Here is an 11,985-nt window from a genome sequence, read left to right as displayed (position 1 = left end):
GGAGGTGTCCAGACCAGCTCGTGACAGTTTCAATTGTACTCTTGTAGTTTTCAATATGCAAGGAGTGAAAGAGCTGCTTGAGTCAACTCAGTTTAAAAAAAAAGGCACTTGGACACTTATGGCAGTGACTAACATGACTAAATCTGAGAAGGTACCTACAGACTTGTATTTAGATTGACATGTTTGGAACATTAGTCATGATGTGATGATGAGATTTTTATCTGCATACTCAGCACAAGCTCTCCACAGGACGTCTCAAAAATAACTATACTCTCAGGGTATGGAGGGTGCAATTCATTGGAAGAGGAAAATCTGAGTCTAACAGACAGATAATCTATTTTTTTAATGTTGCATAAATGAAAATTTTTATTGTTTAATGTTGCTCTGATACTGTTTTGTGAGTGAATTTCAGTTGTGGAATTAATCCTCATCTTAGCTGATCGACCTGCCTGCTCACTTTGTGCTGAGCTGGTGTCTGCTAATCTCTCTGTAAAATCCCGCTCAGCCTCGGTGGAGTTTTTGGACAGCCTGTAAGAAAAAAAAAAGAGACTTGTTTGTTTGTCTAATCATTAATGCTGCATTCAGGAATTTTATTTTGCCTCTGGCTGGTTTCAGCATCTCTGGTACCAAGAGGTTCTGCCTGCAATTCAAGTGAATGTGCTCACTTAAAAAAAAAATGTTTTGTAAGAATAATAAAATTCAGCAGACTTGAGCTATTGTTTTCACAGTGAACACATTGCATGTAGTCATTATTTTCTGGATAAAGCTGACCATTTAGACTTGGGGAAACTAATCACGCTATAACTTTTATGAAGAGGCAAACACAGCCATGATTCGAACATTGAACAAAGTTCCAGGTCAGAGTAATAAGATTGAACAGAATTATAAGGTGAATTGTTGCTAGTTCTGACTAGGATTTCAAAGCTCACCAACAATTATGGTCAAATTTAAAGGAATAAAAGACTTGTATTTTGTGTAGAGTCATAGAGATGTACAGCATGGAAACAGACCCTTCGGTCAAACTTGTCTGTGCTGACCAGATATCCTAAATTAATCTAGTCCCATTGTAGTTTCTTTCACAACTCCCAGGTGTCCTATACTTCATTGCTAATGAAGTATTTTTTTGAAGTGTTGTCACTGCTATAATGTGGAAAACATGGCAGTCAATTTGCTCTTAGCAAGATCTCACAAATATTAATAGGATAAACGGTCAGATTGTGCCTTTTCTTATTACTCACACTGTCCTTGCCCTGGATATATTTTGCTTTTTTTTTGTAACAATTCCCTTTTCTTTTAAAGTTTACGGATTCTGGTCCAACTTTTCTGAAGTTTACATAAGCAGTGAAAGGTCTCCCAGCTTGCAATTTAAAATTTTCCCCTGCTTTAAAATCTGGGCCCAAACGAGAGCAATCAAGTTGAAGGAGGTGAAGCAGTTTTGGCAAATGTGTCGTTGTATGTAATTCCATAGCACAAAACTATCCTTCCAATTAAAACAAATTAAGCAATAATGACCCTCCCTTTACAGTCCTGAGGGGGATTCAAGTCACCTACCAAAATATTTAGCTACCAAACATGCATCCTTTGCATTTTCATACAATCCCTACATGCCAGATAAATGCCATTTGATCCATTCAGTCTGCACCAACTCTCCAAGCATCCCACCTAGACCCATGCCTGCCCCACTCCCTGTAACCTTGCATTTCCCATGGCTAATCCAGCTAGCCTACCCTTCCCTATAGGGGGCAATTTAGCATTGCCAATCCACTTAACCTGCACATCTTTGAATGGTGGGATTGTGATAATACTACGGCTTTAAGAGGTGTATTTTGTCCTTTTTTATTATCAAGAAAGGATGAGACAGAGATAAGAGTGGTCTGCTCAAAGCCAATAAAGTAAACAGCTTGTGAGACCTTCGGGCTTTTTATTAAGTTGGAACAATAGAAGCAGCCTGAATGGGTCAAGCTCCCACAGAACCAGGATTTTTTTTTTAGTTCTAGCCTTCAGTAAAAGTTTCTGGGGTCATGAACATGGATGTGGAAGCTCTTATTCCTCTCCCTATTACAGCTAAAAGCTGGGGTTCTCTTTCTGCTGCTAGAATTGCATATGAGACAATCTGTTTTACTAAATTTGCCTTTGCCAAGGACGTGTTTATGGGATGTTACTATATTGAACCAGTTAATTAGTAGTAGTTTATATATGTGTGTGTGTGTGTAATTTTGTTAAGCATTTTGATAGAGTTATAGCTAAGCCAATTGTTTTCTCTTATTTCTATTTTGTCTGTATTTTAATATATTGTATGAATAAAGTGTGTTTTGTTTCAAACCTGGTAGTTTGACCAATCAAATTGCACCTGGAACACAATGCCTTATGCTTGCCTTTAAAATAAGAAAAAGTTAGGGTCTAGATTGTCTTCTTAATATATTTTGAGAAGGTTCGGTCTGGTCCATAACAGGATAAACTGGATCAATTGGCAGAAATCCACACAGACACCAGGGAGAATGTACAAACTCCACAGAGATAGGAGCTCGGGTCATTGGCACTGTGAAGCAGCAGTGCTAACCATTGCTTCTGTTGATTGAAACTCCCTTTAGACTTTCCTCTTCTGGATTTCAAAGAAGCCTCAACCACCTAAGATGTCGTCTGTCAACACAAAGGTTGCCCTGCTCCAAATAGCGCATAATCCTAAATGGGGGTTAATGTAAGCAGTGAGTATTGACTTTGCTGCTGTGGTCACGGAGACTCAGCTCCTCATCTTGCCCCATGTTTGTGCAGTGACATCCCTCAAACTATACATAAGTGACTATATTTCTCCACTGGAGAGAGATGTCTATGGTCCTTGGTGGATACTTTCCAATCAACCCATTCAGAGACATTGTTACATATCTTCAGAACAGGTGGGACTTGAACCTCGGCCTTCAGACCCACAGGTAAGGGCATTACCACTACAGCACAAGAGCTCTGATGGATAATTTCTCAAATGAATTACCCCATCAGATAAAGACCTGTACATGTAGTACAGAAAGCAATTTAAATGCAGTGCATCATCAATATTGCACAGAGTAAATTAATTCCGTAAAGGATTAACATTACTAACAAAATGATTTATGTTTAACTGGCATCTTAGGACCCTTGTGCAATAGTAATATCCCCATTTCTGAGCCAGGAGGTCCAGATTCAAGTCCAGCCTGCTCTAGAGGTATCTAATCACAATTCATTATAAAATATATTAATTGACAGTCCTGGGTTTCACAACCCTTGTTTACATAAAACATAATGCAGTTTGCAACAGCTTTAACATACCTGTTTATTTTTGCATTGAATTGAGATCTAGGCCACTAGAAATCATAACATTGAATTTCAGAAATGGCGCTGTTGGTTCCTGGAGTGTCATTATTGCTGGTGTGAGCTATTTTACACTAAAAGGGGTGTTGAGACTAGGAGGTAATTAAACACAAATCCCATCCGCATGTTGTGCGAACATGGGTTTTATTTCCTCTGTGTACTGTTGTTAGGCACCAGTTAAAGTATTTGCAAAATTGCTGCATGAGCACTATTTACACTAATGGAATTTTTGGCTAGCTGGTGTTACAGAAAGGAAACATTTCTCTCTATATTTTACAATGTAATTGGCAATCAGGCTCAGTTGGCTGTACAACAGGTTTGCAATGCAGAGTGAGGCCAACAGCATGGATTCAATACCGGCACTGGCTGAGGTTACCATTGAAGGACTCTCCTTCTTAGCCTCTCCCCTCACCTGAGGTGTGGTGACTCTCAGGTTAACCTGGCATTCGCAACCCTTCTCTAATGGAAGAGCAGCTCCATGGTCCAGTAAGATTATGGCGACTTTACCTTTACCTGCAGTTGCAAAGAAGTATCTGACTTTGGCCTTGTGCACAGAAGTGTCTTATGTGGGAGAGTGAGTCGGAGAACCTGTAGAAATTAAAATATTTGAGAATAAAACACAATGACAGTCTCAACAAGAGAGAACCTGGGCGAGGGCTTTTGTTCAAGGGAAGTAGATGTCCACTTCTAAAGGGAAGTCCAGTTACTTTGTCAAAGTCACATTTGCTTGATTGCAGCCAACAATCTCCCACTATGGCCCTTCAGTCAATGTAGCAGCTTGAAATTGCCTGCAATGAGCTTCAGTCAGGGAGATGGCTAGTTCGCACTCAGGCTGTGACCTTAACTATGGCGGGACTAATTCTTGTCTCACTCAGAGCAAACTCACTGAAACACATCTAAATTTAGGCTAAAAAACTAAGAATTCTGGAGAAACTCAGCAGGTGTGACAACATGTGTGGTGATAGAAGCAGTTAATACTTCATTAAATGCATTTTGTTCAGTTCGAACCAAAAGTCATATTGAACTCGAGACATTAATTGTTTTCTCTCTCCACAGACCTACTGAGTTTCTCCAGCATTCTCTGTGTTTGTTTCAGATTTCCAGCACCTACAGTATTTTGCTTTTATCTACATTTAGATTCCTCTTTGTTCCAAAAACTTGAGTCAAAGACAGAGTTATGTTCCTATTTTGAGAGAGAGGGAAAGAGAGACAGTGGCCATCACTGTTTTTGCTGTCAACACAAAACGTTGATGAAGTGCTGATGTTAGCAAGCTGCTTTCACCTCATTACTTCTACATGAAGAGGAATTTGTGCAGAATTTGGTGGGAGTGTTGGAACTGGAGAGTTCTTTGACATTAATCTGTATAGTTTACAACGATTGAGGTTTAGCAGTAAATTACAAATATTGTCAGTCGCACTCAGGGAGTTGCATTCTACACCACGAGAGGAGTGGAACAAACACAGGACTTTATTAGAGTATATTTTCAAAAACAAACACCAGGCAGCGAGCTAAAGATTAAGCTGAGACAGACTGAGGGAAAGTGACACAGCGAGAGTCAGGGAAGACTACACCATACATTGAACAGTTGGTGAGTAAGTTTTTATATATACATTATATATATATATGTCTTGGTTTTCAAATGTTATAATGTTCCCATTGTTGTGCATGAAAGTAAGAACCTTGTTCTATGCAGGAGCAACTCCAGGAACATTGAGTCATATTCACGCTGCCTCATTTTTAGTGGAACAGCCTTAAATGAGGAATGGACTTCACCTTTAGTTTTCAGGTAGCACTGTAATGGCTTGATTCTCTTCTGTCACTTCTTTCCTCCTGGACATCCCTCAGAGTTTCAAACCTTCAACATGTTAAGTAAGTTAGCACTTGGTAAAAGCAAGACTTGTGTTTCTATAGTGCCTTTCAGGGCTCCAGGACATCCCAATACACTTTACAGCACAAGGGATGCTTTCTGAAGTAATGTCACTGTTGTAAAGCAGGAACCATGGCGGCCAATTTGTGCACAACAAGATCCCACAAACAGCACTGTGAAAGAGTGGCTGGTCCATTTTCTTTTAAAGTGGTGTTGATGGAGGGATGAATATCGTTCAGGACATCAGGTAGAATATCCCACTCTCCTTTTGAAACACTGGCCATGGAATCTTTAATATGTCCCTACGAGGGTGGCTGGGACCTCTGTTTAATGGCTCTTCCGAAAGCAACCCCGCGTCCCGGGGCCACAGTGGGAGTGTCAGCCTCGGTTACGTGCTCATGTCTCTGAGGTGAAGCTGAAACCATGAGCTTCTGACTCCAGTGAGAGTGCTCCCCACTCTGCCACAGCTGTCATGTGTTGTACAAACCTAGAGTTCAGCTTCCTGCTTCCACTCCTGAATCTCGTCCTTTGTATTTGGAGACCCCACTCCTCTGAAGCTTTGAGAAATGGAATTACTGTTGGATAAAGATGAACATCAGTAAATGTGGAATAAATGTATAAAGCAACATGGTATTAGGCAGTATGATTATATCCAAATGTTTCTTTCTTTGCTATTGATGCATTTTTCTTCCCTTTGACGGTGAAAATTAAAAGAGTAAATGAACTCTGAAATGAAGAATTACGGCAACCATGACTCTCTGGGTAAATATGGAACCTTTCCTGAGAGATCCATGTAAGTACCAATTAATCATTTTGTCCATCTTGTAAAGGACGAGTACAAGGGATATGTCTGATTGATGTTGTTTCTCTAATGGCTTATATTTGCCATTTCCTTTAAGTTCCAGTTCTGTCATGGGGCTGGGACAATAATTCTAGAAGGAAAATTTGGATGAGTATGTGTTGGAGACAGCTCCATATATCATGCAAGTGGTGTATTTTCAGTCCTGACTGAATCAGAACCTACGTCATCTGTCCTTGTTACACTTGGTTCTCTAACCTTCAAGCTAGCTATATATAAGACTCTTGGAGGTCACACAACAGTCATTCACCTGGCAGACCAAGCTAATGCTGTTCTTGTTGAATGCCCCCACTATATAAATAGCAAATCCATTCGCTCCTTGAATGGTTTACATATGTACCATGAAGAGAAACAGAAAACAATTATATTGGGTGTGAAGCCATGACTGTCAAAATGAAGGAGCAAACTAAACAACTAATTAATTTGATGTGGTGTGGCATCAGTAAAGATGAAATTTTATAGCCTGAGTAATGCAGACCAGTATGTCTTTCTTGACCACAGAATGTTCTGTGTAGTTTCATCTCACAACATTAATGATAGAAATCTAGCATCAAAGTTTAATTTGCACAGAATCAACAGCAACAGCGTCTTACAAAGCAGAGATTCTCCAAGTGACCCAGATATTGTGATAGTAATGGTGAGCATTCACTGCTATCGCTCCACCTGAGCTGATGGCAACTTGTGGAGTCCGTACACAGGAATCCAAAGTTGCTGTTGCTCAGACTAGCATCAGCAAAGATTATGCTGTGCAAGCTCCCTCTAGACTGCAGTCTCCATTGCAACCATGATTTGACAAAAATATCAGTGGTATTCAGCTCAATGGAAGAACCTGTGTCAAAGTTTCAGTTTATTGAATGGGGATGAGCTGACTTTTTAATGGACTAACTTCCATTTCCTACAAAATACCCTCACTGGCTCTAAAAAGCTGATTTTACATTTTTTGAGGACTGTCAAGTTTCTACATCATGTAAAGATCTGTACTTTTTAAATAGATTTTTCTTTATTTAAAAATAGCTTGTCTTTATTTTCGCTTCCATTTATTCCAATCATCATTTATTTTATGTGAAAATTTAAATTAAGGGTGAAGGAATTCAGAGTGAATATATAAATATGAGTGGCTCCCTGCTGCTATCAGAGTGGTGCTCTTGTCAGTGATAGAATCCACTCTCAGCAAACTCCCCTCACAGTGGAAGGCACAATCCCAACTTCCCAGCAGAAGGAATTATATGGGTGATATGTATCTCCTGGTATGTGGAGCCACTGAGGCCACTTTACACACAGAAACATGGGAAATAGGAGCAGGAGCGGGCCATTCGGCCCTTCGAGTCTGCTCTCCCATTCAATATGATCATGGCTGAGCATTCAACTCTGTCCACTGTTCCTGCTTTCTCCCCCATACCCTTTGATCCATTTAGTCCTAAGAACTATGTAACTCCTTCTTGAAGCATCCAATGTTCTGGCCTCAACCATTTTCTGTGGTAGAGAATTCCACAGGCTCACCACTCTCTGGGTGAAGATAGTTCTCCTCATCTCAGTCCTAACTGGTCTATTCTGTATCCTTAGGCTGTGACCTCTTGTTCTGGACTCTTCAGTCATCAGGAACATCCTTCCTGTGTTTATCCTGTCTAGTCCTGTTAGAATTTTATAGGTTTCTATGAGATTCCCACAACTCCCATTTTTCTAAACTCCAGTGAATGTAGTCCGAACTGAGCCAATCTCTCTTCATACATCAGCCCTGCCATCCCAGGTATCAGTCTGGTAAACCTTTGCTGCACTCTCTCCATCGCCAGAACATCCTTTCCAGGTAAGGAGGCCAAAATTGCACACAATACTCCAAGGCCCTGTACAATTGCAGTAAGACATCCCTGCTTCTGTACTCAAACCCTGTCACTATAAAGGCCAACATACCATTTACCTTCTACACTGCCTGCTGCACCTGCATGCTTACCTTCAGTGGCTGGTGTACAAGGACTCCCAGGTCTTATTACACCTCCCACTTTCCTAATCTATCGCCATTTGGATAATAATCCGCTTTCCTGTTTTTGTGACCAAAGTGGACCACTTCACATTTATCCACATTATACTTCAATGGCCATACATTTGCCCACTCACTCAGCTTGTCCAAATCACACTGAAGCTTCTCTGTATCCTCCTCAAAGTTCACCCTTCCACCCAGCTTTGTGTCATTAGCTAACTTAGCAATATTACATTTAATTCCCTCATATAAAATCATGAATACATATTGTGAATAGCTGGAGACCCAGCACTAAACCCTGCGGTACCCCACTCATCACTGGCTACCACTCAGAAAAGGACCTGTTTACTCCTATTCTTTGTTTCCTGACTGCCAACCAGTTCTCTATCCATGTCAGTACACTATTCCCAATCCCATGTACTTTAATTTTACACGCTAATCTCTGATGTGGGACTTTATCAAAAGCTTTCTGAAACTCCAAGTAAACCACATCCACTGGTTCCCCATTATCAACTCCACTAGATACATCCTTGAAAAATTCCAGTAGATTTGTCAAACATGATTTCCCTTTCATAAATCCATGCTGACTCTGTCTGATCTGTCACTGTTTTCCAAGCGCTCTGTTATTAAATATTTTATAATGAACACTAGCATTTTCCCTTCTACCAATGTCAGGCCAACCAGTTTACAACTCCATTTCTGAAGAAAGGTCCCAATCCAGAATGTCAACATTCCTGCTCCTCTGATGCTGCCTGGCCTGCTGTGTTCCTCCAACTCCACACTGTGTTATCTCTGACTCCAGCATCTGCAGTTCTTACTATCTCCACTTTCTCTCCATCTTTTTTTAATGCTTACTTTCAGCGACTGTTAGTTATGATCAGGCCACCTTTCCCATTTTATTTTTGTGCCAGACTGGAATGAAGAATTGTTGCAGTTCCTCCATGCGCTTTTTAAATGTTTGCCATTTCCTATCCACCGTCATCCCTTTAAGTAACATTCCCCAATTTTTTAGAGCCAGCACAAGCCTCAAACCATTGTAGTTTCCTTTATTTTGATTCAGGACCTGAGTCTCAGAGTCAACTACATCACTCTCCATCTTAATGAAGAAATCTATCATGTTATGATCACTCTTCCCCAAGGAAGATTGCCAATTATTCTTTTCTCATTACACAATACTCTGTCTAGGATGGCCTGTTCTCTTGTTGGTTTCGCAACATATTGATCCAGAAAACCATCTCGTACACAGTCCAGAAAATCCTCCTCTATGGCATTGCGACTGATTTGATTTGCCCAATCTACACACAGATTAAAGTAACCCATAATTATAGCTGTACTTTTATTGCTTCTGTCTCTAATTTCCTGTTTAATGTCTTCCCTAACATTACCAACACAGTTTGTGTGTCTATATATACCCCCTACTATTATTTGCTGCCCTTTGGTGTTTCTAAGCTCTACTCATACAGTTGCCATTTCACTGGAGCTAATATCCTTCCTTACTATTGTGTAATTTCCCTTTTTAAGCAGCAATGCTACCTCACTTCCTTTTCCCTCTGTCTGTCCATCCTGAAAACTGAATACCCCTGGATATTCAGTTCCCATCCCTGGTCACCCTGCAACCATATCTCCATTATATACATCTCTGCTCTACACTGGCTGAAAGCAAGAAACTCCATATAGCTCAATGGGTCAAACCTGGGATCTCCTTGACTGTATGTCTTAGAATGACAGGAGATTCTCCATCAACTCACTTAGCTGTTAAGAAAGCTTTATATCCATCACATAATAGACGTGTTCATCCTTCTGTTCAAGGCAATGGAGGCTAGGTCTTTAAATGTATTCAAGGCTCAAATGGCTGAATGCTCCAAAGTCCAATGTTTCTTGGCCCCATCACATGTAGAGACTTGTGATAAACAATGAAGACATTGTGAGCCTTATGAACCTTTGTCTTGAAACATCTATCTAATAAATTTGCATTTTATTTACTTCACCCAAAGGAAAAATGCTGATTTATTCTCACTTACAGTTATCAGGAGAATCCTATGATACCACCTCTGGCCTCAGCAAGCGACTTCAACTCCAGGAGACAGAAGGTGCTGAGGCCATATATTTTGCAGGATTCCACCAACTGTGGGGCAGTGCAGTCCAGAGGTGAGCATGGGGAGGCACAGACGCACCGGTGGGAAGCGGTGCCAATCAGAGAGGCAAAGACTTCCAAGCAAGAGGGGTACTGGAACAGAGGAGACTTGGAAATGTGGGAGTCAAAGGATCATCTGGAGATGCGCCATAAGAGGAAGCAAGAGTGTAGAAACCTGGGCAGAGGCTGGAGCTCTTCAGAGCAAGTCAAGAGGCCACTGGGACATAAGCCAAAGCCATCCAGATGCCCTCTGCCTCTGCTGTACGAGCCAATCTATGAGGAATGGGAGACCCTCTATAGAAGGGGTTTGCCACAATGGCCTTCTGTCAGCCAACCTGCTGATCACAGACAGGTCGAAGTGTGTCCTTTTAATAAAGAGCAGTCTACAAGAAACCTCTGGTCGCACAAAGAGGCTTCCAAAGTATCGGACCACAGACTGAGAGGTTCATCAGAAATGGCGATGCCACTGCCCCCTAGTAGCTTGGGAGAGAAAGGTTACAAAGACCGTCCCCTGAAACCTCCAAGTTATGAGATGTACTTGCAGATGAAAATACAAACGCAACAGGAAAGGAAGAGTGCACAGTTTGAGAAGAGCCAGAGAGGCCAGGTGATCGATCAACAGGTAAGCAGCTTTGCAGAGCAGAAAGAGCTGCCTCTCTCTATCTGCCAGCAGCCATTCAGCAGAGAAAGGAGATATCAGAGCACAGGTAATCTTTGTGGCTCTAATGTGCCACCAACCTTTCAAGCCAGTGATTATGATCAGTTTGATGGGGAAAAGGACAGAAGATATCCTCCAGTTTCAGAACTTGGACCTAACCTTCCAACAGATTGCTTTTGGAGCACAATTTCTGATGGACAGAATTGGTTGGAAGTTGGTAGAAATGAGAAAATGGACCAAGTAAATCAAAAGAGAAAATGTATTGACGCTAAAGGCTTTGGAGAACAGCTGTGTGCTCGCACCAGTCCTAGCAGTTGGCATGCCATAGATAAGGATCTATGTCCCAGAGTGGCACCACACTTCAGAGAGATTGGCCTCCCATTATATCACACCCCTGCAGGAAGCACCAAAGAAAACCATAAGCAATCTGGTCTGAAACATGAAGGTATCAAAGTGCAATATCCACAGGTTGAATTGGAAACTTGGCCCAGAGAAAAGGATGTGCAGAACAAAATGAAGGGTGAAGTTCTCAGAAGCAAAACGGGTGAAGTTGTCTTCTGTCTAGTCTCCAGAGCCAATAGTTGTCGGTCAACTCAAGATGCTCAGTCACATACACTCCCCAAAGTTGGCAAGGATTTAAATGTGCCAAACTGGATCAATGAACTTGAGCCAACTCTCCTGTCTCAGCAGGATGGAAGCTTCTACAAAGCGGGGAGTGAACGTAAAATTTTGAAATCAGCCAACGTGGAGGTGGTAAAAGATCTGGATGGTGTAGAAGGTTGTGTCAACCCAAACAGATTGCAGTCTTGTTTGGATGGGCCAAAATATACAAGCATCTACTGTGACAGTGAGAATCCTGGAGCCCTGAACATGACTTGTGGTCCAAAGGCTGGTCTCCATTTCATGACCGGCCACAGGCAGGGGCTTGGGTCCCCAAGGCAGCTGCTATCTTCTGTTGCTGGTGAGGAGCTCAGGAGCTCCAGAAACCCTGACATCTTGGCAAGCAGAGAGGCATGGAGGGTTCAGCACAGGGACGCTGGCAACTCCTTAAATGCCCTGCAAGTGACCGGGCAAGAAGCTGGTGCACAGAGGCACCTGAGAAATGAAGTGGGGCAAATTACTCTGTCCCCCATTGGTAGGTGCAGGCTG

General features: G+C 41.7%; 1 long non-coding RNA gene across 1 annotated transcript; it reads right to left on the bottom strand.

The window, feature by feature from the left end:
* Nucleotides 1-4,792: 4,792 nt before the first annotated feature.
* Nucleotides 4,793-11,961, bottom strand: LOC125487433. Its single transcript, XR_007265897.1, has 2 exons — nt 10,066-11,961; nt 4,793-5,785 (listed from the first exon to the last, which is right to left on the bottom strand). It is a non-coding gene; the product is annotated as an uncharacterized LOC125487433 (long non-coding RNA).
* Between the last annotated feature and the right edge of the window lie 24 nt (nt 11,962-11,985).

This window comes from Rhincodon typus, chromosome 41 (genome assembly GCF_021869965.1).
Source record: "Rhincodon typus isolate 14 chromosome 41, sRhiTyp1.1, whole genome shotgun sequence".
Classification (NCBI taxonomy): Eukaryota; Metazoa; Chordata; class Chondrichthyes; order Orectolobiformes; family Rhincodontidae; genus Rhincodon; species Rhincodon typus.
Note: the sequence above shows the minus strand (reverse complement) of the source record. Positions and strands in the feature narration are given on the sequence as shown.